The 18,517-nt window shown below is 45.4% G+C and overlaps 1 protein-coding gene across 12 annotated transcripts in view; it reads left to right on the plus strand.

The window, feature by feature from the left end:
- The window catches only part of ZBTB38 (zinc finger and BTB domain containing 38), a 113,947-nt gene that overhangs the window by 67,307 nt on the left and 28,123 nt on the right, over positions 1 to 18,517 (plus strand). For 8 of the 12 annotated variants that reach the window (XM_054594894.1, XM_054594896.1, XM_054594902.1 and 5 more), the window contains one exon: positions 5,085 to 5,189. The exons of 1 other annotated variant lie outside the window; for it this stretch is intronic. The gene's annotated coding sequence lies outside the window, so the exon portion shown is untranslated. Of the gene's footprint in view, positions 1 to 3,008; positions 3,027 to 3,480; positions 3,590 to 3,905; positions 4,267 to 5,084; positions 5,190 to 18,517 lie in introns of those variants that run through there. 3 more of the 12 variants (XM_054594901.1, XM_054594893.1, XM_054594898.1) reach the window with 3 other exon arrangements.

The following is an 18,517-nucleotide window of genomic DNA, read 5'->3' on the forward strand; positions in this document are numbered from 1 at the left end:
AGCACAATTAGAAATAAGATCTACACAGTGTAATTAATATTTTCTTAAATTTAACTTAATCTATAGATTTCCCTCCCTCTCTTTTTTTCATTCTTGCTATTGCTATAAAAAATTGTTGACAAAACAATTTGACCCATAGTTCCCACAATCTGAAATTTGATGATTGCATTCCTTGGTACTGTTTTACATGTTCCTCTGTCTGAGATTTCTTGCAAATTGGTAGTTACTACTAGAGGCTTGATCAGATTCAGGTTCCTTCCCTCCTTCCTTTCTTTTTTTTTTTTTTTTTTTTTTTTTTTTAAGTAGTCAACATTTCATGTATGTTATATAAAATTCCTGGTTTGGGCTTCATTGGAAAAGTCAACAGATCTGGCATTTCCACCTGGCAACAATTGGTCTGGGGCTGAGCGGTGACCAACTCCACTCCCCGTATAGGTGGACACTGATTATCCTGTTGGCTCCAGTTCACCCTACTTCCTGCCAGGCTCCCATGGGCACTGGAAGTCGACACCCCTATTCTAAACACTACCTCTTCCTGGGCTTTGGTAGACTTCTCCACACAACATCACAAGAAGCCTTTCAGGAATGTGGTAGAGATTAGAGAAAATGATTTGGACAGGCACTTTCTTAAAATGCTTGAAGGGAAAAAGATAAGCAACCGCATCAGGAGAGGACAAGTGATGGAATTTGATGAGTGTCCAGGATGAGGGAAAGAGAGGAAAGGTAACACAATAAATTGAGTTCATGGGGTGCTGCAAATATGGGGGGCAGAGGGAGTTAGAGATTCCTAACCCGTGGTGGGAAACAAAGGAAGCAGGTGGGTTTAATAGAAACAATACTTCCATCTGTTTATATATTATAATATTGAAACCTTAAAAAGGAAAGAGAAGGGGGAAATAAATGTTAAATTGGCCAATAGTCCTAAGCGGGCAGTTGTAACATAACAGAAATCATGGAGGTTTATAAAAATAAAGTGAGCTAGAAAACAAGGGAAGTCTCCTAAAAAGGCCACTGGAAAAGGATCAGGAACCATACTGTGGAGATGTTCAAGAACTGGTAGGAATTCAAGGAGAAAGGAGTGAATCTTGGAAGTCTTTGGGTTTGTTTGCTTTTTAGATTAGCAAAAGTATTAAAATGAAAAGTATTATACAGCTATAGAAAAAGAAATCACATTTAGTCGTTTTGAAAAGAATATACCTTTCCAGAAAAGAATAAAATTATGACAAGCTGGGGTGTTTCTGGAAATTTCCAGATAGTTCCCCATAGTCAGAAGAGTGATTAAGAGAGAGAATCTGCGACTGGTTATGAGGAAGGGTGGAAAATTTTGAAGGACAGGGTGATTATGTAAGGTTTAGGCTGTGGTGTTTAAAACTGTTGCCATGATATTTTAGTTATTAATAACAATTTGGGGAAATCTACTTGCTTCTGGAGAAGCATTTAGCTCTAATGAGAAAGAAATACCACTGTTTGTGAATTCCCAAGTGGATGTAAGGAGCCATTCATTTGCTAAGCCTCTTAGGAAAGCCAGCGCAGATTTCACCCTTAACAAGCTGTTGACAGCTTCTGATCAAGGTACCACCTTGGAACATGTTAGCAGCACAGAAATTGGGCTGTGGAGTCAGACCTGCGTTTAAATCCCTTTATGTCACTCACCATGTGACCCTGGCAGCTCACCCATGGAAAATTTCAAGGGTATAAAGGTTGCTTTACACTCAGAAGCTATGATTCTTACCTCTTGGACTGTAGGAACTTAGAGCTCTTGAATACTTGACTTCCAGCACTAACAGCCACACTGCTTACACTTACAGAGCACTTACTATGTGCCAGGGACTACTGTATATGCTTCATGTGTATTATCCCATTTAATCATGAAAAAGCCCTATGAGGTCAGTGTAACACTAAAATTAGCCCCATTTTACAGATGAGGAAGCCAAGGCTCAGGGAAGTTTAGTAATTTGTCTAAACTTACATAGTGAATGAACTTCTTAGTGACAAAGCTGGGCTTTAAACGCAGGCAGACAGAATCCATAGGCCAAATTACTTTGCTCTACCACTTCCACGTTCCAGTCTCAGGGAAGCACGGAGAGCAATGCCCGAGAATCCTAATTTGGGTGCCTCCATTTTGTTGGAGGTTGGAATGATTTTCAGTTTCCAAAAGCCTCAATGAAAACACGTAAACTTGCAATCAGACCACAAGTTTCTTTAGGTTGGAATCCACGATTAACAATGGATTTGTAAAAGTTCTGATTGGCAGTTACATATACAAAAACATTTCAGGGTCATTTTTTTTAAGTGGGAAGGTGAAGCATTAGTTAATAAATGCAGTTTAGTGTACTATGTCTTTCTAAACATGTGGCCTAGGGAGAGAGAATAAAGGGTGCTTGGCTTTGAGGAGGCTGGGGGCTGCTAGCATACATGTTGCCCAAATTGCCAGCCTTCAAAACCCTGCCTTTATTTTCAAAATGCATGTTCCTTTCATTTGACTTTAGGGCAATAATTTTCCCTTGATTATTTAAAATCAAAATAGTTTTACTGGTTTTGTATTTAATATTGGAATCTACTTTATTCATCAAAACGATCACGTTCTTAAAACATGGCCAAGAACTGGGATGCAGAATTGGAAACACGGTACTCCAAGCTGAAAACAGCATATAAGTCAGCAAAGAACAGACTTTCTATCCTAAGTTGTCACCTGAATGTATTCTAAAGAAAAATTGAAACTAAGACTCAGGCTACCAAAACACAGGACACGTCGATCCTTTTTAACGGGTTTTAACGAGTTTTTAAAAACAAGCAAACAAAACCTGTACATTAGGGCACTAGGCTGCTAGCTCCACAACGAGTTTGTGGCAGGCCTCGGTAAATACTTTTTCAATAAGCAGTCCTTGGATCTTGGAAGAAAGACCCTCGCAGGCATTTGGTAGCCTTTATTAAGGAAGAAAACTGGGTCTTTTGCGTGAAATATCTTTTATACCACGTGCGGAAAATCAATCTAGGCCTCTGCGGACAGCAATGGGAAAGCGCAGGTGACACCCCTATTCCTGAGAATTTGATTAAATTAAAACCGCACTTGACTTTCTTCGAAACCTGCCTCTCTCAAATGCGCAGGATTTGGATGCTGTCTGGAATCTGGGTCTGGGACCCAGGAACCCTTCTGCTGGCCCAGGCCTTGTTCTGATAGTGACTAAGCTCTGTGGCCGTAGACCCCTAACCGAATTGTCCTTCCGCGGGTTCTGAATTGTGTTTTCCCCGGAGAAGGTGGAGGCGGAGGCCGCTGTCCGCTTGGTGAGGTCTGGGGCCTCGTGGGGCCGTCGTGGGTGTCCCCGGTCCCGCCGCTGCTTTCCCCGGGCCTCGTCCTCGGCGTGGCGAGTCCCCTGGAGCACTGGCCGGCGGGGCAGAGGGTCGGGCCGACCTCCTCCCGGACGGGCCGCGTCCAGTACCCCGCGCCGGGGGCGGGCCGGGCTGGCAGAGCCCAGCCGCCGGCGTCCATTTTCTGGGCGGTGCTGTGCGGCGCGGCGGCGGGCCTGGCGGGTCCGGAAGCGCCATGGACCCCCGGGGAAACGCGCTCGCGGCGCAGGAGTCGAACCCTGTAAGTGCCAGTCGCAGGGTCTGTGTGCGCGGCCGGGTGGGCGAGGCGCGGCCCGCGGGCGCGGGGCTCCGGGCGCGGCCAGCCTGTCCCCTTCGCTCCCCAGGGGGGAGTATCGAAACCTGGCTGGGAAGCCCTGGCGCAGGGCTGTGAGCTCCGCCAGTGCTGGAGAGCCGAGCTGCCGCAGGGACCGAGCCGCCGCAGGTGCCCGGGCTCCGGGGCCTACGCCGGAGGGGGAGGGGGCTCAACTGCGGAGTCGGGGCAGGTCGCGCCGCAGTTAGTGGCCCAACTGCGCAGCTGTGCTAGAGGGCCGGGGGCCGGGGAGAAAGGCGCACCCAAGGGACGTTCTGGGCTCAGGTCCACCAGGCTCGGGCATTACCCTGACAGTCGCACCTCCCTACCCGCGGACTGCGACTCGGACCCGAGTCCAGACCCAACGGAAACCTGAGGATTTCCCTGGTTCAACACCAAGCCCCTGGAATTGAATGGAAAATGCAAAGGCAGGGCCCTGCCCCCAGGGGGTTGCAATCCCAGCCTCCTACTTCTGCAGTATAGTTAGGACTGCTCAGTTGGTCCAACACAACCGCCCGCTGTTAGCCACTTCTTTGCAGGGTATAGAATAATCACCTTAGATTTTAGATCGTCCGCGATTCCACTTTGTAACTCCTGCTCTGCTATAGGTAAGTGACTGATTCCATTCTTTGGCCCTAACTGAATATCGCTTTTAAGGATTCGTTATAGATGATATGCGTTATGGTGCCTTATACATATTTTAACGGTTAAAGACGTTTATCCTAATTAGGAAGCTCAACTACTCGGTCACGTTCTCATGGTTGAAGAGCATAAGAGGATTTATTGTGTGGTTTCAGAGAATCTTCTAGTGAGGTGCTATATCTAAGTGTAGTGTTTTTCCAAAGGAGTAGGGACCCATTAGAAGATTGTGAGGTCAGTTTTGTGGGTTACTATTGGAATTTTTAAAAAGATATAGAATGTATAATACTGTTTAGAAGAGAATCGAATAGGATAGAAAATAGGAGAATGCATTGCACATAGTAAGAGTAAGCATTGTTTTGATGTTTTGAGATTTTGGGGTTGCTTATATAATTTTTAAAAACGGTGGGTCACTGTCAAAAAGTTTTTAAAACCCTGACTTATAGGTCAATAACCCAGGCTTTGGAATCTATTGAACCTGGGTTTAAGTCGCAGTTCTAACAGAACCTAGTTGTGTGACCTTGAGAAATTCCGTGACCTCTCAGAGTCTCGCTTTGTATAGCTGTAAAGTGGGGGAATGCCCCGTATATTTGAGGGGTATTACAAATACCACATGAGGTTACATATGCCAATCACTTTGCTCAACGCTTGACTCATAGGAGATGTTCAGAACACATGCTAATTGTAATTACTGTTGTTGCTGAAACATCAAATCCTGGCAGCTAGTACTGAGACACTGCTTTTTCTTTCTTTTCTTTTTCTTTTCCTTTTCCTCTTTTTTTTTTAGATCTTGATGTGGAAGAGATGGAGGACTCAGAATCGAGGATTTCCAAGTGATTTCTTCCAAAGCACGAGAAACTAACTTTGTTAAGTCTGGTCCATTCTACCTGAGGTAACTGAATTTGCGTGTCTCCTTAGCCTATATGAAAGAGGAAATGGTTTCTCTAAGGGACAGAAGGACTCCCAAGGGGCATATGATTTGTGCCAGCGATCCACCAGGTTTGAAGATTACAAGGTGGCAATGGTATTTAAGGAGACTGTTCGGAGGGAGACCTGGTGTTCCGTGATGAAGGCCTCCGTGATGAAGGGTGAACTAAGCTAACAGGGCTCCAGCACAACTGGTTTCCCATTTCAGTTCTGCCAGTCACGGGCGTGGGAGCTTCTATAAGTCTCTTTATAGATCGCTAGCTTCTCCAGGCTGGAAGGACCGACAGACATCGCTGAGGCCCAGAGAGTTTAAATGACTCTTCAGGGTGACCCACTGGGCTGGGATAGAAGCAGGCCTGCAACCTGGATCTGGATTGCTTAGTCATGCAGTTGGCCTCAGGGCCTGCTGTGGGGTGAGCGCAGGGCTAGGCCTTGAGGATAGAAGCAGGAAGAGCCCACCTCCAGGACACTTGCAATTTATACAGACAAGTACTGACAGCCCAGTCTACTAAACACTACCTTTGAGGCATATACAAAGCCCCAGATGATGACGATAACAACTACCATTTATCAAGCCCTTGTGTATGTGTGTGTGTGTGTGTGTAAGGCAGTGTGGTATGGGATTAATTGTATTTTTATTTATTCCTCACAATACCCCTATAAGGTAAGGAAGAATAAATGTGAAGTATTGAAATGTAAAAATGCACAGGCATCCTCATACTACATTTATGGTGCACGTTCTATATGCAAAGCACAGTGCTAGGACGAGAAAGCGCAAGGAAAAGTGCTTGCTCTGGAGCAGCTTGCAACCTAACCTCCAAAGAGGCATAATCAGATGGGCAGTGGCTGCCATTTGCCCCTCCTTCACCTGCTTCTCCAGCAGCCAGAGTGGGATCTGTCACAGGAAGAATTGACACATCACAGTTCCTGGCCCTCACTGCACTTTCCCCCTTTTTTCAAATTTAACATATCCTTCCATCCACCTATGAAAACTCTTACTTTCAATGTATACACAATAGGAAGGCCATCTCTAAATTCATCTATTTATTTGTTCATTCAGCAAATGTTTATCGAGCTCTTACAAGACACTTGGGTATTCAAGCCCAAACATAGCAGCACGTTTTTACCATCATGATATTAGTCATACTCAGCCTCTTCTCAAGGAATCATCATCATTCAGCAGTTAGAGATTATCTGCTGTTAACATGCTAGAATACCAGCTCCAGGGATGTTGGAGACTGACCCATAAATAGGATTCTAACTATATATACAGGGAAATCTTTTTTTTTTTTAATGTTAAAATCTTCAGAAAGGAATTTCTTCTCTTCGAAATTTTGATTTTGTCATTACTGTCATCTGCTTATAGAGGCCTTTTATTTGAGCACTTAACCTGTAGGCAGAGAGAAAAACCAGTTTGGCAAGTGGGCTTTCTTTGACGCAAAATGCTCTTTTTTTTTTTTTTTTTTTTTTTTAAAGCTTTGGAGGCCACACAGCAGTATGAGTGTTCAAAGTAAAGTAATTTAAGAGTTACTTTAATTTAAAGGTACAAAGCTAGAGATAGTGCCAATAATTGCATTTAGCAACAGAAATCGGATTGTCAGTCTTGAAAGCTACTTGTAATAAACTTAAGCTCCAAATAGAACAAATGAGATGTTGAATGTAAATGGGCTTTGCAAACTTTGAGAGGAGTCCTATAAATGTTATGCAGCAAGTGTTTATTGAGTAACTACTATGTGTGTGATGCTGTGCTAGAGGGAACAGAGAATTCAGCAGCAAAAAGATCTGGTTTCTTCCCTCTTGGACCCTGTTTTGTAGGTGACGAAATAAAATATGCAAAAATAACTGTGGTAAATGACCAGAAAAAAGATATTTTGGTAATTTGAAGAGGAAGAGGTTCCCTTGTCCTCTAGGAGTCAGGTAGACCCTTTTTTTTTTTTTTTTTTTTGAGAAAAAACGTTAAGTCAGCCCTTGAAGGATGTGGAGTTTCCATTGAAGAGCTGAGGAGAAGGCTTTTGAGGTAGGAGAAGTAGCAAGAGAACAGGAAAGCACTGAGCATGTTCAGAAAAAGGTAGTGAGCCCAGTTGAGTTAGAACTGGTCTATACTGGCATTGAGTGAGAAATAAAACTGGAGAACATTTAGTGCTGAATAATACTGGTCTTGAAAACCAAGCTGGGAAATATGAATGTATTAACCAGTAGGAGACATTGAAGGCATTTGGACAGGGGAGTATCTTGGCTGCACGTTAGGAGTGTGCTCTTGCAGTAGCTCACGGGGAGACGAGGAGGAAAGGCAGAGCGGAAACCAGAGACAGGGAGACCAGTTAGGAGGCTTCCCCGGGCCACCAAGGAAAAGGGCGGGGGAAGGACTGAAATGGGTGATTACAGTGAAATGTGAAAGGAACAGATGCAGAGGGAAGAACTAACAAAGTCTGACGTCTCCATAGAGAAGGAATAGCTAACACTGACGCAGGTTTCCGGAGCAGTAGTGCCCATGAAAGAAGCCCAGGAGGAGGTGAGGCGCTGCATGTTAGAGGCGTGGAGTTCGAAGTGTTGAAGTATGACACCCCTCAGACAGATGGGGGCTCTGTGCTCCAGAGGAAGGCCGGGGCTACTTTTAAAGTCAACGGGATATGAATAAGTCAAGAGGTGGGAGAAGAGACTTTCCTGAAAGAGAACATGGGGCGGCACGGAGCCTTAGGAGAAAAGAAAGAAGGGCCTAGGGAGGATCTAGAGAGAATTTTGGCCAAAGAGCAAGGAAGAACCACAAGAAAACATGACTGCAGAAGCCTGCAGAAGGGGGTTTCCCAATGGAGGGAAACTGGAGTGTCAGATACTGGAAGGGGGCGGGGGGCCGGGATGGTCATTGGATTGACAAGTGCTAGATTACACGTTTGTTGGTGTGTCCCTTTGTAAGGTAATAGGACTTGCAGATTGAATACTAAGACATTTCATGTGCAAAATTTTGTAGCTTGTCCAAACCAAAAATCACTGTTAAATTTGACCCTAGCGAGTCTCAAAACACACTCCTGATTACTAAAATTCAGGCTGTTAACTGTGGCTTTGATAGTAGTCATACCCTTCATTCTGTTGCCAGCATACAGACCAAAGAATATTCGCTGATACTGTAAGTTCTTTAAAAACTACATTTCTATTGATGAAAAAGGTTTCTGAAAGTAATCTAATTCATTTACCTTTTTACCGTATGGATGGCTCATGATGCGCGCGTGCGCGCGTGCATGTGTGTGTGCCTGTGTGTGTGTGTGTGTGTGTGTGTGTTTTCATAGGCATATGAGCTTTATACAATGGAATGAGAAGACTGGGGTCAGATAAATCTAGTTTCACAACCGCGCTGGGCCATTTTCCAGGCTTGTGACTTCAGTAAAGTCACTCTCTGTCTAAGCCTAACTTTTTCCATCTATAACTCAAATAGGATTATTTTGAAGATTGAGTAATATATAATTTGATCAAGGTCCACACCATAGTAGGCAATTCATAAATGTCAATTCCCTTCCCCTGACAACCTTGTGTGGGTATGTAAATGTCTACGTAATGTGCAACTATACACAAAGCCTTATCTTTATGACTCATTTTAATGTGTTAGTTTTATCATAGAAAGAGCATAAATCCCACTATAGCTAATCTACCCTGTGATAGTTCAAGTGACTTGCAGTTTCATATGGATAAGCATCAACCTGGCACAGAGATCCTAATTCAGCAGATTTAAGGTGGGGCCCCTGGGACTCTTCATTTTAAACTATCACTGCTGTGATGAAGATTAACAAATGCCAGTTGCTAGAAAGAGAGAAACTTGAGGCTCGATACGCTGATTTTAAGTCCAGTTTCTATAAGAGACGTGTCTATGCTCAACAGCTTTATATTAGTATCATTAATGTTTATGGGTTATAGTTGCCATAAGATAAAAAGAAATGAAGCCCAGATAGCGGAGGAATGGTGGCATTGCTGCACCCACCTTTGCTGTGCATCCACAGCAACACCCGGCAACACACAGCCCCCAAGTCAGCTTCTCTTCCTCTTGAATGAGTACTGAGACCCTCTGCCTGTGCTCAGAGTTTGCAAAACCATTGTAACTATAAATGTTGTTATCAGTAATACATTTAATGGCAGCAACATTGTACAGTCATGCCATTAAGACATTTTAAAGAATTTATCTATCTTGCCCTGTGTCTTCTGGTAGATAAACATCTGTCATTATATTTTTCTCATTCTCTGAATCTTAGAATCATGTAATTTTGAGGCTAGTTCACGTTGTTCATCTATCCCAACCTCGTTTTATAGAAGAGAAAATAATTGATCCTTTTTTTTCCTCCTATTCCTACCTCTGTGCTTATTCACAAGGAAGGATTGAGACATGGTGTTTAAGCTATGTAGAGAGGCTATAAAGCATATTTACTTGTATATATTGAATTGTGTTTTATGTTCTTGTACATAATGCAAAACTCAGGTGACTTGTTGATGGTTTGCTTCTCTTGGAAGAAGATGCCAGTACCCTGGAGCTTTGCCTAGAAATGGGGTTTCTCTTCCTATACCCATAGCTCCAGAGAGGGTAAGACAAGCTGACTTTCATGGAGTCAGTTATGCACCTTATGTGCCTTAGCTCAGCCATCTTATTAGAAGCTCAGATAAGTTGGTATAGTGGAATTGAGGCAAAGAGGCTCAGTAATGTGGCCCATATTGTAGAGATGAAATTTTCACACCCTGGGTCTCACCTGACTCCAAAGTCCTGCCTCTTCTCTCCACACCCAGGTTGTTTCCCCAGCCACATACTGAGAGCATGTGATAGATCACTATTCCTCATTTTAGCTTAGAGGCTTCAAGACCTTCGTCTCCAGTATTATTGTAACCTCAGAATTTTTGACAAGCAAGCGGAACAGAGCTAATGTGTAGCTTTGAATTTGTTCAGTAAGTATCAACTCTGTGTGTTCAGTACTAGAGCAGAACCCACCCTCATGGGGCCTCCTGTCTCCCTCACCTGCCTGTATCTGCCACCGAGGTGCTGCGGCAAGCTTTTCTCAAAACACAAATGGATTTCTGCATTCATAAGATCCATCAGTTTGTGTCTTGCCAGAGCTATCACTGTCCCTCTGCCCAGCTAAATGTTTCCACAGTGGCCATGCCAGTTGAAAGTTTAAAAGAGTTCCTGTCCTGGCTCGTGTGGCTCAGTAGAGTAAGTGCTGGCCTGCATGTGAACTGAAAGGTCACCAGTTCGATTCCCAGTCAGGGCACATCCCTGGGTTGCAGACCGGGTCCCCAGTTGGGGACATGTGAAAGGCAACTGATTAACGTATCTCTCACACACTGATGTTTCTCTCCCTAAAAATAAATAAAACCTTTAAAAATAAACTAAAATAAAAGACTTCCTTGGAGGTTTGGTCAGAGGTGCTCAGGGTTTGTTGATTACCCTCGGAGGCCCAGAGGAGGTCTGCAGGGGGCGAGGGAAAGAGCCAGAGCCCTGCGGAGGGAGGTAAAAAGACCTCCCAGAGCAGATGGGAGGCCTGGGATTTGTTCCCTTGCCCTGCTGTGCAACCTTAGGAAAGAAAGTCAAGTAACTTTGCTGGCTTGGTTTCCTCACCTATAACCAGCGGTTTGGCTCAATGATGGCTAAGGTTCCTTCCAGCAGTAATTTCTTCCCTCTCCAGCAGAAAAGCAGACGTGCTGAGACAAAGCAGATAAACTCCATGTCCAAGGTCTTTCAGGGGTTCCGATTTCAAAACTCCCTTCAGTTGTGCTCATGCATGCACTTAAACTAGCCAGGCTTTGGGTTCAGCGTTTGCCCATACACTGATGGGGAGAGTGTCTGAATTTAAGGGTGGGAGAGGTTGTCCTTTTATAGAAAGATTGAGACTAGCTGGGAGTCAATCAAAAAGTTGGCATAGTGGGAGGTAAGAAATCATGGCTTATACATCTTGCGGCTAGAAAGAACCTGAAGCATAAACTAGCCTAACCTCTTTACGGTCCATAAGGAAATGGACTTGCTCAAGGTCACACATTTAGTGCCACACTGGGAATAGAACCCCGTGTCATGCGCCCAGTTCAGCATGCTCTCTGCAGAAACAGGTAGGTCCTGTCGCAGGGCACGTTGTCAGGCGAGCAGGAGATGGCAGTCTGCAAGCAAAGCTTAAAGAGGCTGAACTATTCTGTTGGCAAGAGGGAACCATAATGCCTGCTGGGCGTGTAGCAGACACATGAGGGGACGCCACGGTGCAGACCTCTGCCCCTAGAAGCACTTGGATTCTTGACATTTAAGGTAGTCAAGAAAATGTACTTTTAAACTGGGAGAGGCAGAAGGCTGTTTCCTATTTTGTTAAAGCATTTTTCCTCTCATTTAAATGAAAATTACTAAGTTATACCATAATTTAATTTTGAAAGAAATTAAACATATTCTCAGGGAGTATAAGGAAGAAGACCCAGGTTGCACAACCCATGTTACTGGCCACTACTTTGAACACGTCCATGCCAGTGTACATTTTCATGAGCAATCCAGTTTAAGTTCTAGAGGGGTAACCTGCGGTTATTTCAGCGACCCGTGAAGGCAGACTTTGTGCTGGGCCAGGTGGAGATGAGCTGTCACTTCCTGCTTCGTGAGTTGACTCGTGTTTCTAGGCCCCGTTTTGTTTGTGTTCTTCTTCCTGTTCATGTGTTAGGACAACATCTGCTTATTTGTAGAGTTGATTACAATTACATAGGAAGACCACCATTTCGGTGAAAACAGAGCTGAACCTATTATCTCGCAAGACATGAGAGTCTCGCATTCGAATCTCAGGCTCCCCAAACCTATGTGCAATCTCACGTAAGCATGGAGGTTTCTGATTGGCTCTAATAGAACGTCGATTCACTTCTAACCCAAAATAAGGATTTCCTTTCTAACAACCTACTCAGCATTCTGATCTGCCCCTGCTTATACCGGTTTATTCTGGCCTTGTAGTCCCAGACACAAACTCAAAGAGCAAGGTTTCTCAAGGTCTCAGTGCTGTGTCTGAGGCTCATCGGTGGAGGCGGCCTCACAGTAGCCGAAGCCAGACCTGCTGCCTGAGTTCCTGCTGCAGAGCAGAGCCAGGCTCCCTGCTGTGTTCTGCCGCTTGAGGGGACTGATGCAGGTTCCACCTTTGCTTTAATAAGAGAGGAAGGGAGGACCACTTTAAGGAAGGTACTAGGATAGATGGAAAAAGTGATGATGTAGCAGTATAATGGGGGCCCAAATGGGCTTTACTCCCACATTAGAGAACTGGCCTGCCCCAAGGCCTGTGCCGAATGGGTTTTTTAAAAATTTGTCAAGGTCGAGCAACTCTGGAGTTTCTTGAGCCACTTTTTGCCCGCTGTAGGTGAACTTTCAGCACAGAAGCACCACTGTAAATTACCCAGAACATTTTTTTTCCCAAATGAATATATACTACAAAGTGAGTTTCTCACCCTGTTTGTTGTATATTTAATATTTCTAATATTTGGGGTTTTTACAAAGATTTTTATTTATTTACTCTTAGAGAGAGGGGCCGGGAGAGAGGGAGAGAAACATCGATCGGTTGCCTCTCGCGAGCCCCTGGCTGGGGACCTGGCCTGCAACCCAGGCGTGTACCCTGACTGGGAATAACATTGGCGACCTTTCAGTTCGTGGGCCAGCACTCAATCCACTGAGCCACACCAGCCAGGGCACTAATATTTGTTTTTCATTTTGACATTAAAAAAAAAAAAAGTCAAGGCCTTTTTGCCACGCCCAAAGGATCTATTTTAAGACTTTCTTCTCTACTTCATATGAGTTTCTGATAAGATGATTTGCACTTCCCTCTATTTTAGGAAATACTGTTTTAGGTCTTTTTCTTTTATGAAGTTTAAGTGGGAGTCTTACCCCAAACCTAGCAGCTCCCTTACTTTAAAAGTGACCTATTTGCCCCCAATGAGGCTCCCTTAGCAGGGAGGATTATAAAAGTCGGGTATCGTCTTTGTGGCGTTCAGGAAACACGTTGGAAGCCATGATTTATGTTGCTGGTTGGAAAAAAAGGTTATCTCTGTCTCTAGATAATTACCGTTGTGAAAGGTAAGTGGCTTGTATTCCCAGAGGGTCCCTTGAGTGCCCTGTTTGTTGTGTTCAGGTTTCTAGAACCGGTGGCCATTTTCTGTGAGTTTGAATCCCTGTGTGAAACTCCTCCCACCATGGCGTCTGAGCATTTGTTTTCTAAAATGAAAGCACAAGCAGAAACTGGAACAGTTCTACAGAACAGCTTGTTCTTTAGATTTTTTTAGACCAGTATATTTAAAGCGTAATTTTTCTAAACAGCCTGTTGTGCGTTTTTATCTGCAGTGAGTTTGGGTTTGTTTTGGGAATTTTTCTTTTTTAACTCGAAACTATTTATTGTGTCATTGTTCCCTGGTCCCCTTTCTCCCAGACAATGTCATTCTGACACAGGTGAAAGGTGAACAGGGAGTCTGTTTGGATACCCGACTAGGGCCAGAAACCTTCATTCGGTTTTAATTAAATTTGTTTTGGGGTAAAGTTGGCAAGAGCTAACTGGAACTCAGTTTCTTTGTTAGTCTCCACTCTCCCTGCCCAACAATTGTCCTCAGTTGTCTTTTGCCTAAACCATTGTGCATCCATTTGTGTGACCAGCCAGAGCTTTGGTAGCATTTCCACAGTAGAAAAGTTGTGCTTGTACTTGTACGGCAGGCCTGCCTGGGCTGCTTGACAGCTCTGCCGGCCGGTCACCTGCGGCTCCTGCGCCCTGGGAGGAAGTGGCTGTTTCACATTCCTGTGCTGCCTCAGAGGTCTGTGCAGCCACATCTGACCTGCCCCCAGAGATTGCAGTCTAGCCAGCAGTGGCTCCAAACTGGAAAAGTGTGAGGCGAAAGAGGAATGGTGGAAAACATGGGAGGAGGAAGTGCGTGTACAGGGAAAGCATATGTGTGGACTCAAATACGTGAGAGCCCAGGCATGTAGAAATTATCTTCGTACGTTTTATGTTTGGAACCAGGTGGGAAACCACTGCAAATGTGGGGCTGTCTGTTGACGGTGGGGAGGAGGCGAGGCAGAGCAGGGCTAGAGCATTGCCGGCCTTCCTCCAGGACATCCCCGCCCGCAGGAGGGATGTGCAGACTGCTCCCCAGACCAAAGGGCAGAGCTGTGTGCCCCGTGTGCCCCACACTCCCCCCCTTCTACATCTCTAGAGCATAATTTACGTCCTTCGGTTGACCACCATTGTCCTCTTCAGGAAGATTCCCTGAGGACACTGGTGATCTTGGTGGATGTGCTCTATTGTGTCGACCCCGTTGTTTGAAGCCCTGCCAGGTAGTCCATGCTCCACTTCTGTGATCTAGTTTTTGGGATTGTGGTTGCGTGTCGCAATGATGGAGTGTGGTGTCACTACAGCATACTCTGACCGAGCAAGCGGCTACCAGAAAAGCTCTGTGCACACCTGCTAATGATGAAGGTGGGGCCTTCTTTTAAAAAAGAGAGCTGGGTGACTTTGAGAGTATAAATCTTTCTTATTTTCTGGAGTCCTGATTAGGAGTTGAGTATCATTTCCTTGCAGAAGCTTGAGCTCACCCTATAATTAAAGTGATTTTTAAAGCAAAGTGAAGAGTTTGATATTTGCCCCCCTGCCCCTTAGGATTCATATATTAAGAAATGTTCCACATGGGAAGGGACAGGCTGGAGGGGTCCTGAGACATTCAGTGGCCAAGGCACATTCCATGTTAAGGTGTCTCACCGCCTGTCCTTCATTAGGGTGAGATATGTCAGCCCTGGCTGGTGTGGCTCCGTAGACTGAGTGCTGACCTGTGAACCAGACGGCTGCAGTTTTGATTGCCAGTCCGGGCACATGCCTGGGTTGCGAGCCAGATCCCCAGTTGGAGGCGTGTGAGAGGCAACCAATCAGTGTATCTCTCACATATCGATGTTTCTCTCCCTCTCTTCCCCCCTTCCTCTGTCTCTGAAAATAAATAAATGAAATCTAAAAATAAATAAATAAATGCAATGAGGAACGTGAGCCACGTTGGGTGGGGGGGAAGATGGGATACTTCAGTAGTTTTGAAAGCTTGAATACTGATATCTCACTAGTTACATTTTAGGGGGACAATGAATCATTGTATAGATATAGAAATGTTATAGGCAGGACCAAACTTATAAGTGATTTATACTTATTATAGATTATGGTCTAAAATTCAGGTACATACAGGAGCAGAGAGGCGATACGAATGTTTAATGTGGGCTGGGTATAAGAAGAAAGTGATTAGATTGTGACAAACTGGAGGGCGTGAAATTTTTTAAAAAATTATGTGGGGCTGAATGAAACAGACCCGCAGGTTGGCAGGTACAGAGCTATGTCACCTGACTCAGGCCCCCTGCCTGGCTTTTCTCAGTGGCAGCCTGCCCAGTCTTTTCTGGCAGAGTGCTGGGCTTAAAGCTCTCCGAGACCCAACCCAAGGAAAAGCCATGGCCACTGAGCCTTCTCCATGTCATAGTGAACGAGGAAGCCTCTTTGGATGTAAACTATATCCGTCTCATACAGGCAAAGTGCTCTGTCAGGAGGGTCAGCGGCAGAGCACAGCACAGATGTCTGGAGAACATCCGGAAAGACAGCAGGCACAGCCCTGATCGAGCTGCCCGGTGCTCGGTGTACCCATCTCAGGGTGGAACAGGAGAACCCACCAAAGGAAGCCCTCCTTATCCCGGCACGTCACTCCCAAGGCAGCTGCATGGAGCCACGCCCGCAGAGGCTAACCTGGAGGGCACCAGGCCAAGGGATAACACTTATCTTGATGTACCTGGTCTGTAGTATTGATCTGCTTGGCCCAAGGATGCTTTCTGAAATACCAAGCAAATTCTTAGCAACTTCCTAACTGGCCCTGGGCTGGGACAATGCGAGAATTGTCCTCTCTGTGTTGACACTTGATTGACCATCCACACATCCTGGAATTTATAGTGCCTTTCCATTTTTCTAAACATCTCTTAACCACTCCCATTTTCTTCAGCTCTCTTGGTGCTGAGTCAGTGTCTGTAAAGCACTTGACATGGGGCCTGACGTGTAGCAAGTGCTCAGCAAATACTAGCTTTTGTTGTCATTGCCATCATCATCACCATCGTAACTACTGTCATTTCACCAGCAGGTAAGGAAATACAGCCTCCGAAAACCTGAAACTTGGTTGTGTACCTCAGCCATCCCCACCCTGACATACTAGATGGACCACACATGCATGACCCTCTGGGTCAGAAAATGCACTTAACCCCCAGCTGACCCGTGCCTGCCAGTGTTTGGGGAGCACGGTTGCCGATGCGGTGGCGAGGCACGGAGGCAGACTTGCGTAGATCTTGGTCCTTGTGGATTTCTCGCTAGGAGGTGCTTTGGGACAGTCGTAGGGAGTAGGGGCTGGGGGTGTGCCTTTTACATTAATACTGTGGGGATGTATGATGAAATCTGATTCTGAAAGGTATTGCTCCCTGCCTGTGACTTTAACTGTAGCGTAGGACCTGGTTCCACCCTGCCCACCACCCGCTGACCTTCTGGCCCTGCAACCTTGTTGCCAAGAAGGGGAATTCCTTTGTGAGAGGACAGAAGACCTTTGTGTGCCTGGGAACTGACACGATTATAATGTAGGACTTGAACGGTGGTATGTGTAGCCGCGTGAAAATGAGGGGCCGACCACTCAGTGAAGATTTGGGGACCCTAGTGGGTGGTGAGAAGGGAGGTTGTAACGGGACCTTTTTTAACATTGGTGACAGAGAACATTGCCTGCTCCTAAGGGGACATTTTGAAAGAAATAACAAGTCCCATGGTGCCACAGTGACGTGTCCGGACTGGAAGCTGCTGGGGTGATGAGGAGAAAATGTCCACAGTATCTTAAAGAAGAAGTCTTAGCTTCATACTAAATTAATTTAGTTTAGAAAGTAAATTAACTGAAAGCCTTTTCAGCCCTCACCTATATTTTGAGAGTAACATGGTCTAGCATTTTGTTAATTTGCGATTGTGGCGGTTTTTTCCATTCTGTAAGATACACTCAGGTGTCCTTGTGGCCTGGGCACTTGGTGACCTGGGGGTTCCTCAGGCAGCCCAAGACCTGGAAGTGCAGCTGTAGATCTGAGTAGTTCCTGAAATAGCTCTCTCTTCCTCTTTTCTTCCTCCTCTTCCTGCCACTGTCGGGGAACTTAGCTTAGACTTCTGCACCCTACTCCCCTTGCCCATTCACCCGGAGGAGTGGTTGCCACAGCATCTGTAGTGGGTCGAACGATGATCTCCCCAAAAGATATGTTCACATCCCCAAAGCTGTGAATGTGACCTTATTTGGAAAAAGGATTTTTGCAGATGTAAGTTAATTAAGTTTCTTGAGTTGAGTCCATTCCGGATTATAGGGTGGGTCCTAAATCCAAAGACAAGTGTCCTCATAAGGGACACACAGAGGAAAGACATATACAGAGGAGAAGGGCATAAACATGGAGGCAGAGATTGGCGTCATACGGCCATAAGCCAAGGAACTCCTGGATCCACCAGAAGCTGGAAAGGACAAGAAAAGATTGTCCCTTAGAGTCTTCCAACAGAGCACGGCCTTGCCAGCACCTTGATTTTGGGCTCCTGGCCTCCAGAACTGTGAGAGAATAAATTTCGTAACACACAGTTTGCAAACCTAGCCTTGATTCAGAAGCACCTGAGAACTTGATAAACAGTTTCTGGGGCCTTACCCATAGCTATTCTTAGTCAACCTGGGGTGGCACCAACAAACTAAATGTATTTTTTCAAATACAGTTTATATTCCATATTATTTTGTATTGGTTTCAGGTATATGGCATAATGGTTAGACAGTCATATATTTTACAAAGTGGACCCCCCCCAATATTTCAAATACCCACCTGGCACCGTACATAGTGATTACTATATATTGACTCTAGTCCCTATCCTGTACTTTAACCCCCCCTGATTATTTTGTTGCCACCAATTTGCACTTCTTAATCCCAGTCACCCAGCCCCCCAACCGCCTCCCATCTGGTGACCATCAGTCTGTTCTCTGTCTACGGATCTGTTTCTGTTTTATTCATTTTATTCATTTGGTTTATTTTGTTCTTTAGATTCCACATATAAGTGAAATCATGTGGTGTTTGTCTTCCTCCGTTTGACTTATTGTACTTACGCTCTCTAGCTTTCAAGGCTCAGCCCCACCTCGCTTTTTCTGACCCCCGCCCCCGACTCAGTGTCAGCGGCCACCCCCGGCCCCCGCCCCGGGCCCTCCCGCAGGAGCTGCCCTCTGGGCCTGCTTGTCTCCTCCTGCTCTGGACTGGGGGCTCCAGGGGTTGCT

Source organism: Pteronotus mesoamericanus, unplaced genomic scaffold (genome assembly GCF_021234165.1).
Source record: "Pteronotus mesoamericanus isolate MK-2021 breed Mesoamerican mustached bat unplaced genomic scaffold, CSHL_Meso_final scaffold_54, whole genome shotgun sequence".
Classification (NCBI taxonomy): Eukaryota; Metazoa; Chordata; class Mammalia; order Chiroptera; family Mormoopidae; genus Pteronotus; species Pteronotus mesoamericanus.